The sequence below is a fragment of the Mesocricetus auratus genome, unplaced genomic scaffold (assembly GCF_017639785.1).
Source record: "Mesocricetus auratus isolate SY011 unplaced genomic scaffold, BCM_Maur_2.0 Super-Scaffold_100006, whole genome shotgun sequence".
NCBI lineage: Eukaryota > Metazoa > Chordata > Mammalia > Rodentia > Cricetidae > Mesocricetus > Mesocricetus auratus.
This window is the reverse complement of record NW_024429190.1, coordinates 48365789-48379365: the sequence shown is the minus strand read 5'-3', so window position 1 is coordinate 48379365 and position 13577 is coordinate 48365789. Positions and strand designations below refer to the sequence as shown.

General features: G+C 38.3%; 1 long non-coding RNA gene across 1 annotated transcript; it reads right to left on the bottom strand.

Annotated features, from left to right (window-relative positions):
- Positions 1-229: 229 nt before the first annotated feature.
- On the bottom strand, positions 230-12251 carry LOC121140692. Its single transcript, XR_005877618.1, has 4 exons — positions 11939-12251; positions 8688-8772; positions 3683-3819; positions 230-340 (listed from the first exon to the last, which is right to left on the bottom strand). It is a non-coding gene; the product is annotated as an uncharacterized LOC121140692 (long non-coding RNA).
- Positions 12252-13577: the final 1326 nt, after the last annotated feature.

The window sequence follows — 13577 nt, the reverse complement described above, 5'->3', positions numbered from 1 at the left end:
TGTCTATTTACTTTAAGTTACTGAATTGTGTGAAATGCAGGTTTTCAAATGTGATCCAATGATTCTTTGCATATCCTTAGTGTCAGTTTTTATGGCCCCTTTTTCATTTCTGATTTTGTTAATTATACAGGACACATCTCCTCATTGGTCAAACTTGCCTCTAAATTCCTTCAGTAGTTTTTCATTAGTTCCTCCACAATCAAAAGTTCTTACCTTTTTTATTTCTTGGATGATTTCAGATGTTCTCTCTCCATTTGTTGCAGTATTGAGTAAAGTCTTCCTCAACAGTTTAACTTTTCCCAGTATTACTTTATGTTACCAAGTCCAAGATAAGGACATTCTGGAGGAATAAGAACATTTGCTTATTTATATTTATTTATTTTGTTTGTATTAATGTTTTTCAAACAAGCTGACCCTGTGTAGCCCAAGATGGCCTATATTCCTCCTGTGTGTTAGGATTACTGGCCTGTAGACTACACTCAGCAACATTTGACAAAGAGGTAGTTTTGCTAAATACTAATTAGATACTTACTAGCTTTCACTTCCAAAAATGTGATATTAGTAAGCCTTTCATTAATATAAAATCTATGTAACTTGGAAAACCCAATGAGCACAATTACACATGTATCATATCTTAGGAAATGGCTTCAGAAGAGATTCAACATAAACATAAGCAATGATGATTTTATACATTTAAGACTCTTGGAAATCAGTGGATAAAGACCAGTGAGCATCAGAAAGCTGCTTCAATGTTTGACATATGAATCAACCAGAAGGAAATAAATATTCAAACATCATAATAAAACTATTAATTTTAAGCTAATTAAAAATTGAAATAAAATATTTATAATTATTATTTTGCACAAATGGTAAATGACATACTATGTCTTACAGGGCTTCAAACGCTATTTTATGCAATTATTTGTTTATTTTATGTAACATAATATATAATATTTATTCTTGTGTGTGCACACATGTGTATGTGCGTTGAAGTCAGAGACTGACACTTGGTGACTTACTCTATTGCTTTTTAAATTACTTTTTTAAGATCCTGGTCTCAATTCAGCTAGACTATCAGACTGGCAAGTCCCAGAAAACCTCCCATCTCTGTGCCACAGCACTTGGGATACAGGCAAGTGCCATTTCATTCAGCATTTTATGTGGATGCTGGAGACCCACTTAAGTCCTCATGCTGAATCAGCAGACTCTTTAATTATTGAGCCATCTCCACAAGCCCTAGAAATCTTCTAAATGCAGAAAATGTGTAAGATGAAGAAAAATCATTGAAATTATTACATTCTTACTGTTAACATAAAAACTGGCATAAAACAGCCTTGATATTATATTTAAGGTAAATCCTGGCACACGCTTTTCTGCTTTGTCAAATATTGATGAGAGTTTTAACATGTAATAGCTAAGATTGTTTTTAGAACACACATGAAAATAGCATTCTTAATATTCTTGGCATCATCCAAGTGATAAATAATGGTACTGAAAAATGAAATTGTATGTATACTGAGACATGCCCTTAGGACATAGAGCTTCTTCATCAGAACTAAGTGTGGCAACAAAGTACCATCTCCCTGTGCAGTAGTGTCTCTGGTATATTTCATAAACTCAAGGTGCAAGTTACATTTTCTCCCCTGAATACAAAAAAAATCAAATATGTGATGTAAACAGTACAGATTTGAAAACAAAACTACAAAGCATGCAATGGAGGTGAATTCAATAGCAACAAATTAATCATTTGCCTTTTAATATTTCTTTTCAAAAATAAGTTGCTTTCTTTTGTGTCTCATTCATTTTTCAGTAAAAATATTAATGCTATAGCCAACCTAAGCAATATCTAGATTCTGAAAATTGATACGCAAAAGAAGGGTATTTAAATCTTTCAAGGACCCTGGAACCCAGTGTTGTTCTCCCTGGTTCACTTTACAGTAATACAAGCTCTAGTGTAGAAATGGCAGAAGCTATTTTGAATCTGGGTGTATCTTTTTTAGAAAGAAATTTTCTGCTTGTTCAAACAGGCTTCCTCTGGCCATTTGGAGATAAATGTGTACACAGGTGAGTGGGTGAGTAGGCATAGCTCCTCATATGGCTACAACATCTGTTCAAACAACACATTTCCCATTTCCAGTGCTCAAGTCACACTCTCTAATTGTGTTACAGATGTTGCAAGATTTTAGTAACACTTTCCTGCTAACTTCCTTTGAAAGTATGACTGCATGGTACACTGCTGCACTGAATTTTTCAGATTTGCTTTGGCTACAAGGCAGAGTTGAGCTGGGTGTGGTATTGCAAGCGTCTAATCCTAGCACTCGGGCTGCTAAATCAGCAGGATTGCCTTGAGTTTGAAGCTAGCATAAACTATATAATGAGATCCTGAAAACAAAAAACATAATTAGAGATATATCTGTTTCTTTATATTTTATTTTTATGGAGAAATAAATTCCATTTTCAGCTGGATAACATCAACTATCATATATTCTTCAATGAACTGATTGACATTAGTCTACTCAAGCAAACTAACGTATTAAATTTAAATATATGAATATGTATACAATTGTTCTCTTTTCCTATTATTTACCACGCATCAGGTTTATTCAAATTACCTTTTAGCCTATACAGTTTTAAAAGTAAGATAATACTATGCCTCAAAAGTTGAATAGTATAAATGCGTCATAAATGTAACATTTTAATCGACTTGGGAATTTTGCATACATTAGTCAAAATGCATTGCTCAGGCAGCCCAATGCATCTGGAATACATTTCCTCACAACAATTGTTGTTCTAATTTAGAGGCTTAATGCCTGTTAGACTTTGATCTCAATCCTGGAAGATAGTAAAAATCATGGGGCCAGTGCAATGAGGTAACTAGGCAAGATGCTGGCATGCTAGAAAGGGAGAACTTGAAGAGGGTTCAGTGCATAAAATAGTACAGTTCCAAGAGAAAGAAGAGGTGGGAGGATAGAGACAGATGAGAAGCAATTCCAGAAAACAGCATGAGGACAAGAATGAATAGAAACCACAGGAAACTACTCTGCTCATGGGAGGAAATGAACATTCAAAGATAGAAGGTATAGAATTCAGCTGCCGAGTGTAAGGAAAGGGATAGAGAAAAGCACACATGATAAACATTGCAGTTTTCTAGAGAACTGAGCCATAATCCACCACAGGATGCCAAGCCAAGCCTGAATAGGACAGAAGCCTTCTCACTTTGCTCTGGCAAAAGAGATACAGAAAGTGATGAGATACTGTAACATTTAATATTCAGGGTACCCAGGGCTTATTTTATTATCCCAGTGCTACCACCGCACATCCAACACAACAGTGAAAGTTTCAGTCTTCAGGCAGGTGAGTCAGCAGGGAAACTGGTATAATTACTCACACCTCTTCAATGAATGTTCCATGGCTGTAAGACAGCAGCTCATAGTTAGTCATGGTGATAATGAAGCAATAGGCAAAAGGAAAACTATCAGAATTTTCTCATTTCTTTCATTTTTGAATGTTTTCTGTTAAATACTAGCCCATTCCATTTACTTAGCAGAGTTCAGAGACTCCAGGAAATAGAATTCATTTCTGACACTGGTTGGGTAGAGCTGGAGTGAACTGCATGGTTTTATTTTTTTCCAAAGGTCTGCTTTGTCACACCAAAGGCGACAGGGAAGTTTTCTTTTCTTACCTTTTGAAGAACAGAAAGTGGTAGATGGAGAAACTCTAGAAAAGTACGACTTTGAAGGTCCTCAGTATGAAAGTCCTCTGTTTATGTCCCACCTCTCACTCTCCACAACCTCGTATTAACGTCATCTTACTCAGAAGCTGTCAAAGAATTAATCAAATGCTTAGGTGAAATTCACAAGACCCAATCACCTCTCAGTTGCCCCACAGCTCAAGACCATTCCTTCAGAGCAGGAACCTTTATAGATCTTCATATCCTATATGTTGTAGTACCTAAATAATCAACACTGTGCATTTCATTCAGATGTACTGTATTTTTTTTCTTCATGGGAAAAAAAGCATAGCTTTCTCTTTTAAAATACATTGAAATCAGCCACCTCTCCCATGCTTTTCTTCCTGTGACGTTTAGTCAACATCTGTCTTGCTCCACTTTTTCTATTGTTGGTAATGTAGAGTGGTTGAAATCAGGTGGTTTATAAAGGATAAAGATACTTTCAAGTCGTTGTTAGAAGGCCAGGAAGCCGAGAATTGAGTGGCTGACTCTAAGTGAAGGCTTGGGGTGTGTCATTACACCTCAGAATAAGAGAAGCAGACATGATACAGAAGCAAACTATGTAACTTGGAAGTATCATCACTTTGTTAACAATTTATTCTCAAAGTTGTTCATCTAAACCTTGGTAATAAGCTCAGCCTTGCCATAAAGAGATTAATCCACCTTAATAACATAAACATTTTCTAAGAGCCTTACCTGCAGACACTGCCACAGGAGTAACTAAATTTCAGTAGTTAGAGAGGAAACAAACTGAATTCACTAAATAGCAATGCTTAAACTAGAATTCTTTCCAAAGATTTTTCTGTCACTTAGGGCTATAAATTTCACTCTGAAGACTGATTTTAGTGCATCCCAGAGAGAGAGAGAGAGAGAGAGAGAGAGAGAGAGAGAGAGAGAGAGAGAGAGAGAGAGAGAGAGTGGTGTGGTATATAGGTGCGGTGTCTTTAATTTCATTTAGTTCCAGAACATTTTTTAAAATATCTTTCTTGATTTCTTTTCTCTGACTCATTGATCCCTCTGGAAAGACTTGTTTAATCTCCACAAGTTTGTGTTCTTACCATAGCCTGGTTTGCTCTCAGTTTTAACACTTTTATGGTCAGATAAGACAAACTGAGCAATTTATATTTTTATTCTGAATTTACTCACATTAACTTTGTATCCCAGGGTATGCTCTATTTTAGAAAATGCTGCTTAGGAGTACATGCATAGTGTTTGAGTGGATTATTCTGCAGATATATGTTATGTCCATTTGATGTAAGGTGTCATATAATTCTAATGTTCCCATACTTTCATCCAAATCACCTGTCTATTAAAAAACTGAGTGTTGAAATCTACTATTATTGGATTAAACCATTCACACAGGTTTAATTTTTCACAGTGACAAAAAAAGGAAAAACACAAGTATCTATATCCATTTTAGCTTGTTATGAAGATAATAAATTGGTGATTGATTTGGCCCAAGGTCTTTCTCTATTTAATTATTTATTTTTAATTTCTTTTTTATTTTAGAAGCACTGTTACTTACATATCAATTCCCCCATTCCCTCACCTTCCCATCCTCTGATGCTTCCCAATGATCCCCCCCAACCAACCCTCCACCCACTCCCCAAGGATAGTGAGTCACTCCACAGAGACAATCAAAGTCCATGATAACATTTGGGGGAGGGCCTAGGCCCTATTTCTTGTATCTGGACTGCAATAGTATCCCTACATAGGGAAATGGCTCCCAAAGTACATTTGTGCTCTAGGGATAAACACTGCCTCCACTGTTGGAGGTCCCATAGACTGCCTTGGCCTCCTTCCTGGCACCCACATTCAGAGGGCTGCTGGTTCCCCAGCTTTACGACTAGGGTCTCCTTGCTCTCACTAGGTAAGGTCCACTATTTCTGTGGGTTTCTCCATCACCATCTTGGCTCCTTTGTTCATCCCTCCTCCCTCTCTGCAACTGGATTCCATGAGTATGGCTGAGTGTTTAGCTGTGGATACCTGTTTCTGCTTGGATCAACTACTAGATGAAGGCAGGAGGTGGGAAGGGTAGATGGGGAGAAGGGGAGGGGTTTTGAGAACAGGAGAACTAAGACATGAGAGGAATAGAGGAGGGGAAAAAAGGGGATGCCTTGATAGAGGGAGCCAGTATAGGTTTGGAGAGAGGTCTGGCACAGGGGCAAATTAGGGGATTCACAGGGATCACCCATCTAAGAATCTAGACAGTGGTGGAGAGGTTGCCTTTGATGCCCTTCCCCTATAATGAGAATGATGACTACGTTGGTTGCCATTTCTAGAATCTCAGGTGTTGAAGACTCACTAGAGGAAATACATTCATCATCCAAAGAAAATCTCAAGTCCAACAAATGCCTAACAAAATATCTGGGAAATATGGGGAACCATGAAAGGGTCAAACCTAAGAATAATAGTTATAGAAGAAGGTGAAGAAATACAGCTCAAAGGTACAGAAAACATACCCAACACAATAATAGAAGAAAAATTCCCCAACCTAAAGGATATGCCTATGAAAATACAAGGAGCTTACAAAATACCAAATAGACTGGACCACAAAAAGAAGTCCCCTCACCACATAATAATCAAAACACCAAACTTACAGAATAAAGAAAAAATATTAAGAACAGCAAAAGAAAAAGGACAAGTAATGTATAAAGGCAGACCTATCCAATTACACCCAACTTCTCAATGGAAACTGTGAAAGCCAGAAGGTCCTGGATAAATGTTCTGCAAATGCTAAGCGAACCACCTACAGCAAATCCAAAACAAACAAGAATGAGCAATCAATGATCAGTAGATATGACCAGCTGACAATTTTGATCCATTCATTTACAGTTTTTCATTTTATAGCACCTTCCTATGTATAACCCAGCCTTTTGCGCACTTTGATGCACATGCCTTGAGTGTTAAAAGTCAATAACTCTTTTACTTCTCAAATTCAAATATCTCACTCTGACTAAAGCAGTCTGTTCCCCTAGCCTATGTTCTTAACCTTACCTTACAATATTTTCCTCATAATTTGCCTATAACTATACAGGTCTGTCAAGTTCTGGGCATAGTGATAGATTCCTTATCCATCCAGAGGAAGACTATTGAAATATCATAGCCTTTAACATGAAAGTTTCTTTTAGTTTTTCACAGTCAGCTCTGTTCAGTATTCTCTTCTGTTTTGTGATTATTGTTTGATGCTCAGTGACCAGTGAGCAGTTCTACATATATTCCATCAAAGTGACATCTACTCTGCCCTGTTGTTTCCATTCTATAGGTGCCTGCTAAAGCACACACCTACAGCCTACAGGTATTATTTTGCTACTTCCAGGGACAATGCTATCTATTACTCTCAGTGGTTGAGACAGAACATATAAACAAATAAATAATGTAGAAATTGAATATCATTACTAATTCCCTGTAGCTATATCTTCCTCACATAATTATGTTGTTTGTTTGAAGAGTCATGATAATTTTCCAATTTCAAATGCCTTTGGGCTACATTCAAATATATCTGTAGAAACTTGAAATCTAAGAATTATTCCACTTAGGAAAAACAAACAAACAGCTACCATTCTTGAACCTCAAGGCTTGAAACCATTACTGCAAGTAATTTATAGTTGGCTGTAAAATCCATATAATCTAACCATAATTACATTTCAGTAATGCTGTCAACATCTGTCAAGTAAGCTAAATGCTAACAGATCTGTGGTTACTCATTGTTAATTTGATGTTGCATTATTTAAGGAGACTCAAGATACTCATGAATGATAAAGGTGCCAGAGATAAGATATATTATCTTTCCAAATGGATGTTCATGTCAATGATAGCTTAACCTGGACCAGATGTCTGGAGACTATTATAATGACAAAACAGTCAGTTTCCATGACAGCCCTGTCACTGATCCTTATATAGGGTCTGTGATACAAATATAATGTTAATTCTGCTTAAGACCAGCACTATCAGTGGTGAACCATATTTTTGTCTCATCTCATATATTTGTTTTATGATTTTCAGTAACAATGAGTCTGCTAGTAATGCTATTACTCTGCATTAAGACCATAAGGTCATTAGAATCTGAGAATTAAAATGCAGCATTAGGTTCCGTAAACTTTTGGTTGGAATCCTTCAAATTGAGATGAGTATAGAAAGACTACTGTAATCTTTTAGGAACCTGTCTTTGAATTCTGGCCAGTCAAGGAGAAGTCATTCAATAAAATGGTACATTTCTCTCCATACTGTTTACTATTTAATAATTTTTAATTTTTTATCTATCTATATGTGTGTGTGTGTGTGTGTGTGTGTGTGTGTAAGCAAAACCACAGCACTAATGTGGAAGTCAAAAGATAGTTCTCAAAGCTCACTTTTGTTCTTGTGTTTGGTGGGATCTGGAGATTGAACTCAGGTCATCAACACTATGAACTGACCCCTCTACTCACTGAGCCATCACACTAACTCCAGTCTACACAGTATTAACATTGATTGCTTGGCATCTAGGTCAGCAGTGAAATCTGGAATTTGCATTTACTTGTAAGTATTAATCTATTTAAAGTCATTCTGTATCTCATTTGGGAGTTAACTGCTAGAGTAGAAAACATAACCTTGAACGGTGTACATAAGGATTGATAGTGTATGTGTTTTTCCTCTGCCTCTATGTAAAACAGGTCATTTAGAGTTAAGACAATAAATTAACTTCCAAGTTCCATGACTTGTAGTTCACCCTAATATGATCCAGTTGCCCTGATTATTTCTTTAATGTGTAGCTGAATTCCACAGCTTAGAATAACCAGACTTGGCCTTACTTCAATAACCTCACCTAATTATTTATTTAGCAATTTTCAAAGATCAAAATACCAAATCTTTCTTAGCATTTGTTTTTCTGTTCAAAAAAATTAGATAAACATTTCTAGATGAAGAGAAAAAAGGAAAACAAAGTAAAGTACCATAATACACATCCAGCTATCAGTACCTCTGGTAAGTAATCCTCTTCTACGCGTTTCAGCTACCTGACATGGAAATAGCACCAAGGTGTTTGTTCTCACAGAGTCTGCAGGCTGAAAGAGAAGATTGCAATAATAAGCCTACAAAAGCCAAAGTAGCTCATTTATCTTCAACACTCCCATTGGCAGAAAACGTGCCTGAAAACCTCACTAAAAGGAAAATGTGCAGGTCTTCATGTACAACAATCTGAGGGGAATGCAGAAACCAGAACAGCTGAAATTTAAGAGAATGTGAGCGATCAGCATCAGGAAGAGCACTAGACCTTCATGAATCCAGACCCAGAATTACTTCTCAGAATGGAGCATCTTCCTTTGTGTCTGCTTCAGACTTATCAAAGGTACTAGAAACAAGTGTTTCCTGTTGCTATTGTCATTGATACTCCTTCGGACAAAATCTGGTTTATTTAGCTTTCCATTTTCTCTTCCTTTTTACTAGACCATGCATGTTTGTAAGACTTAACTTGGTATTTTTTTATAAGAAAACAAAATATAAGATAACAAGATTCTTTTTTATTATTTTTATTAGAATTTTTTTAATTTTAAATACCTCGTTTTACATGTCAATCCCAGTTCCCTCTCCCTCCCCTCCTCCCGCGCCTCCCCCCATCCCCCCATCCTCCCACCCTATTGCCAATTTCTTCAGCATAGGGGATATCTAGAGTCTATCATTTCATTCAGGGTAGGGTCCAGGCACTTCCCTAAGAGTCCAGACAGAGAGAGCAACCCTCTTTGTGTTATGGACACAAGATGACTGTTAGTATTCCAGGGATAAACACTGATCCACTGCTCAGGACCCCATAGGTAGCCCAGGCCTCCTCATTGACTCTCACATTCAGGGGGTCTGGATCGGTCCCATGCTGGCCTCCCAGCTATCAGTCTGGGGTCGAAGAGCTCTCCCCTGTTCAGATCAGCTGTCTCTGCTGGTTTTGCCAGCCCATTCTTTGCCAATTTGCTCTTCGCTCCTCTCTCTCTGTCGCTGGTTTCCTTGGGTTCTGTTCAGTATTTAACTGTGGGTGTTTGCCTCTGCTTCCATCAGTCACTGGATGAAGGTTCCAGGATAGTTATAGACATCAAGTTCACTATCAGGAATGGGAATTCGAGGTAGTATCTACACTATTGCTTAGCTTGCCAATTGGTGTCATCCGTTTAGATCACTAGAGGTCACAATGGTGCCTGATCTGTCTTCTAACCTATGATTCCCTTTTCCCCCTATCCTACCTCCCCCAGTTGACCTTCCTATTCCTCCATGTCCTACTCTCTCTTCCACTTCTCCCCCTCTCTATTTCCCAGGTCCCCCTCCCCCCCCACCCCTCGCCGTGTTCCCCATCTGTTCAGAGGATCTTGCCTCATTTCTCTTCTCTTGGGTACCATGTATAACTTTTAGGTTCTTTCCTGTTTCCCAGAATCTCTGTCAGTGGAAGTGCAGACTGGCACTCTCCTTATCCATGTTTAAAATCCATATATGAGTGAGTACATACCATGTTTGTCTTCTGTTCCCAGGTTCTACCTTTTTCCTGGAGAAGTAAGGGGATGTGTTTCTCACATATTCTCTAAGACCCAATACAACTGTTTTTCAATTTAAACCCAAAACTTAAAATATATTCAAATATAAATATGTGCCTCAGAATATTGCAGCAACTCACTTGTAGGTCTGAAGAAAAGTTGCAAGTTACAAAACTGTACTTCTTATGCAATTTTGTTTGCTTGTGTATTTGTTCATTTATTTTCCATGCTGACCACAGTTTCTCCTCCCTCCTATCCTCCCAGTCCCTCTCCCTCAGCTCCCATTTACTTGCCCCCACTCCTTCTCCATTTCTATTTAGAAAAGGGCAAGCTTCCCATTGATTTCAACAAACATTGTACAGCAAGTTGTAGTAAGACTAAGCACCTCACTTGTATTAAGACAGAGCAAGGAATGGATTCCAAAAGCCAGCAAAAGAATCAGAGATAACCCCTGCTCCCACTGCTAGGAGTTCCACAAAAAGAACAAGTTACACATGTGCAGAGGGCCTAGTTCAGTCTCATGCATGCTCTCTGGTTGGTGGTTCAGTCTCTGTGAGCTCCTTTGAACCCAAGTTGGTTGATTCTGTGGGTTTTCTTGATGTCCTTGAACCCTGTAGCTTCTACAATCCTTCTTCCCTCTCTTCAGCAGGATTCCCAGAGCTTTGAAGTGTTAACCTAGTCAGTTTTATCAATAAAAGATTGGGAATCAATTATCTGGATAAATATCTGAAAGATCAGAGAAGCCCCTGACCATCCACAGTTGCTTCCTACTTCTTTGTCCAAAAGAGCTGAGATTGTCTCTCTGCCCCACCATATCACATTCTATCTCCTCTGTATACAGTCCTCTAGACCTGCATGATTTATGATAATGTAGTAGCTAAGTCTACCTTCTGACTCCAAGCAAGGCTTATTTAGCAAAACACAAACAAAATATCACAAAACAGAGCTTGGCCTAATGTTTGACTGTGTTATCTTCATTTGTTTCTATCAATTACTGGATGAAGTCTCTCTGATGACTACTGAAGTAGGCACCAACCTATGAGTATAGCAGAATATCCTTAGACATCATTACATGGACATTTTTTCCTCTCCAGTCATATTTGTTTGTGTCCTAGGTCTCTGGGCCATCCAATCCGGGCTGTGGATCCTGGTTCTCAGGTAGTATCAGTATGAGTTCACTCCAGAGGCAAGACCAGTCATTGGAGAGTCACACTTACAATCTCTGTTTCACCCTTACCCCAGTACATCCCATAGTCTGGAAATACTGTAGGTCCAAGGTTTTGTGGCTGGGTGGGTATTCAAGTCCCTCCATTGGTAGTCATGCCTGCCCACAGAAGGTCATCAGTTCAGACTATGTATCCCTTTTCACTCAGAATATTGTAGATTCCTGGGAGTTTTCCTTGCTCCAGATTTATACCCGATCCTAACATGATCTCCTTTTCAGTCCACTCTTTCAGTACTCTATCCCACCTCATTCACACCAAATCCCTGGTGTTCTCATCCCCACCAGCCCCCAGTCCACCCAGGAAATCTCTTCTTATTTCCCCTTCCCAGGAAGATCTGGGTATCCTACTTGAACCCTCCTTGTTACCCAGCATCTCTGGGTCTGTGAATTGTAGCTTTGTATACAAGGAAAAGATGAAGCAAACACGGGAATGTTTTAACAAACAGGTGATTCAAATATATAGAAATACTTTACAATATTACAGCAACTCACCTGTAGGTCTGAAGAAAAATTACAAGTTACAAAGTTCTACTTATTAAGCAATTTTTTAAACAAGACTTAGATACACAGAAGCAGAAAATGGAATCACTTTCTAGAAGGGGAAAGAAGCTACAATATGAACAACAAAAGGTTGCCATCAATTGCTCTTTCTGTTGTTAATGATGGAATTATAGCTGGAAATCAGTTTCAAAAACGTGAACATAAAGGGCAGCGTTCTAATGGTTCTGTGTGAGTCACAGAATCAGTGTTGGGTTATAGAACCCAGAGGAGTTCCAGTCATTTTAGCACCTGATAGATGTAACTTCATTATAAATCCTCCTGCATCCTCACGTGCTTACATATCTTTATCCTTTCACCATATTTTTTTTAAAGTTCAGGGATAGATGGGCATTGAATTAATGAACATTTTTCACTAAGTAGGGAATAACCTTCTAACTTTGTTTTGTCATAATTTTCATTTTGAAACATTGTACTCTGTAGTCCCAAAGAGCCTTAAACTCAAGATCCTCCTGTATCAGACGAACTGCTAGGATTACAAGATCACAGCTACACCAGCTGAGGTTGGAAGATACTTGATATTATTACGTTATGTGTCTTTGAAGGGAGTTAAAGTCAGTATCACTAGTAATGTGACCGACAGCTTTGTAGACATACAGATATGGTGCTAAAGAAGCAAATACTAAAGATAGGAAGGAAGTATATACTACTGGAGTGTTACAATCAGTGCAATGGCTTGAATACAGAGCCATTCCAACCATACAGTAGGGATGACCCTAAAGTTTTCCAATCTGATACACCCAAATCACAACCTGGAGGGAAAGCCTGGTCTGATTTAACCAGAGCCAGTATTGTTCAATTAAATGTCTACTGTGGTTTTAAATATGTTAGTTAGTTGCCTTCAATAAATATGAACCTAATTGTTCTAAATTAAGCAGTTTCCAACATCTTGTTTACCACATATAGCCCATTTGTAAGGTCAATGCACTCTAAGAGTATGAAAAAAATAAAGAAGGGAAGACCCACTTTGATAAAATTATTTGAGATCAGTGAGCCATCATTGAAATCATTCTACTCTTAAAACGTTTATTAAGTTGTCTAATAAATGTATCCTTTGTGGAGGCTCTCTCAGGCGGGACTCTTGGGGGAGGGCCTAGGCCCTGCCCTAGATGAAATAACAGTTACTGGAGATCCACCATGGAGTGCCTTACCGTCCTTAGGGATAGGACTGGAGATTGGGTGGGGGACTGGAAGACCTAGTGGGAAGGGAGAGGGAGGGGGGAGGGAACTGGGCATGACATGCGAAACAAGGTTGTTTCTAACCTAAATTTTTAAAAAATGTATCCTTTGCGGATATTCCCTTGGTTCTTCTTTTACTATTAATCTGCCAAAAATATATATAGGACTGAGGAGCGGGTTCCACTGTTAAAAGCTTGCCTTGTAGGTGTGAGGACTGAGGTTTAGAGTCACAGAACCTATACAAATGCTTGGAGGGCATGAGGCATGGTCATCACCAGAACAAGCTGACAGTGAGAGTAGCAATGTCACTGGACTCTGTTTTTTATTTAAATTAAAAACAATAGTATTTTACATACCAGTTCTCTCTCTCTCTCTTATGCTCCCACTCTCCCCA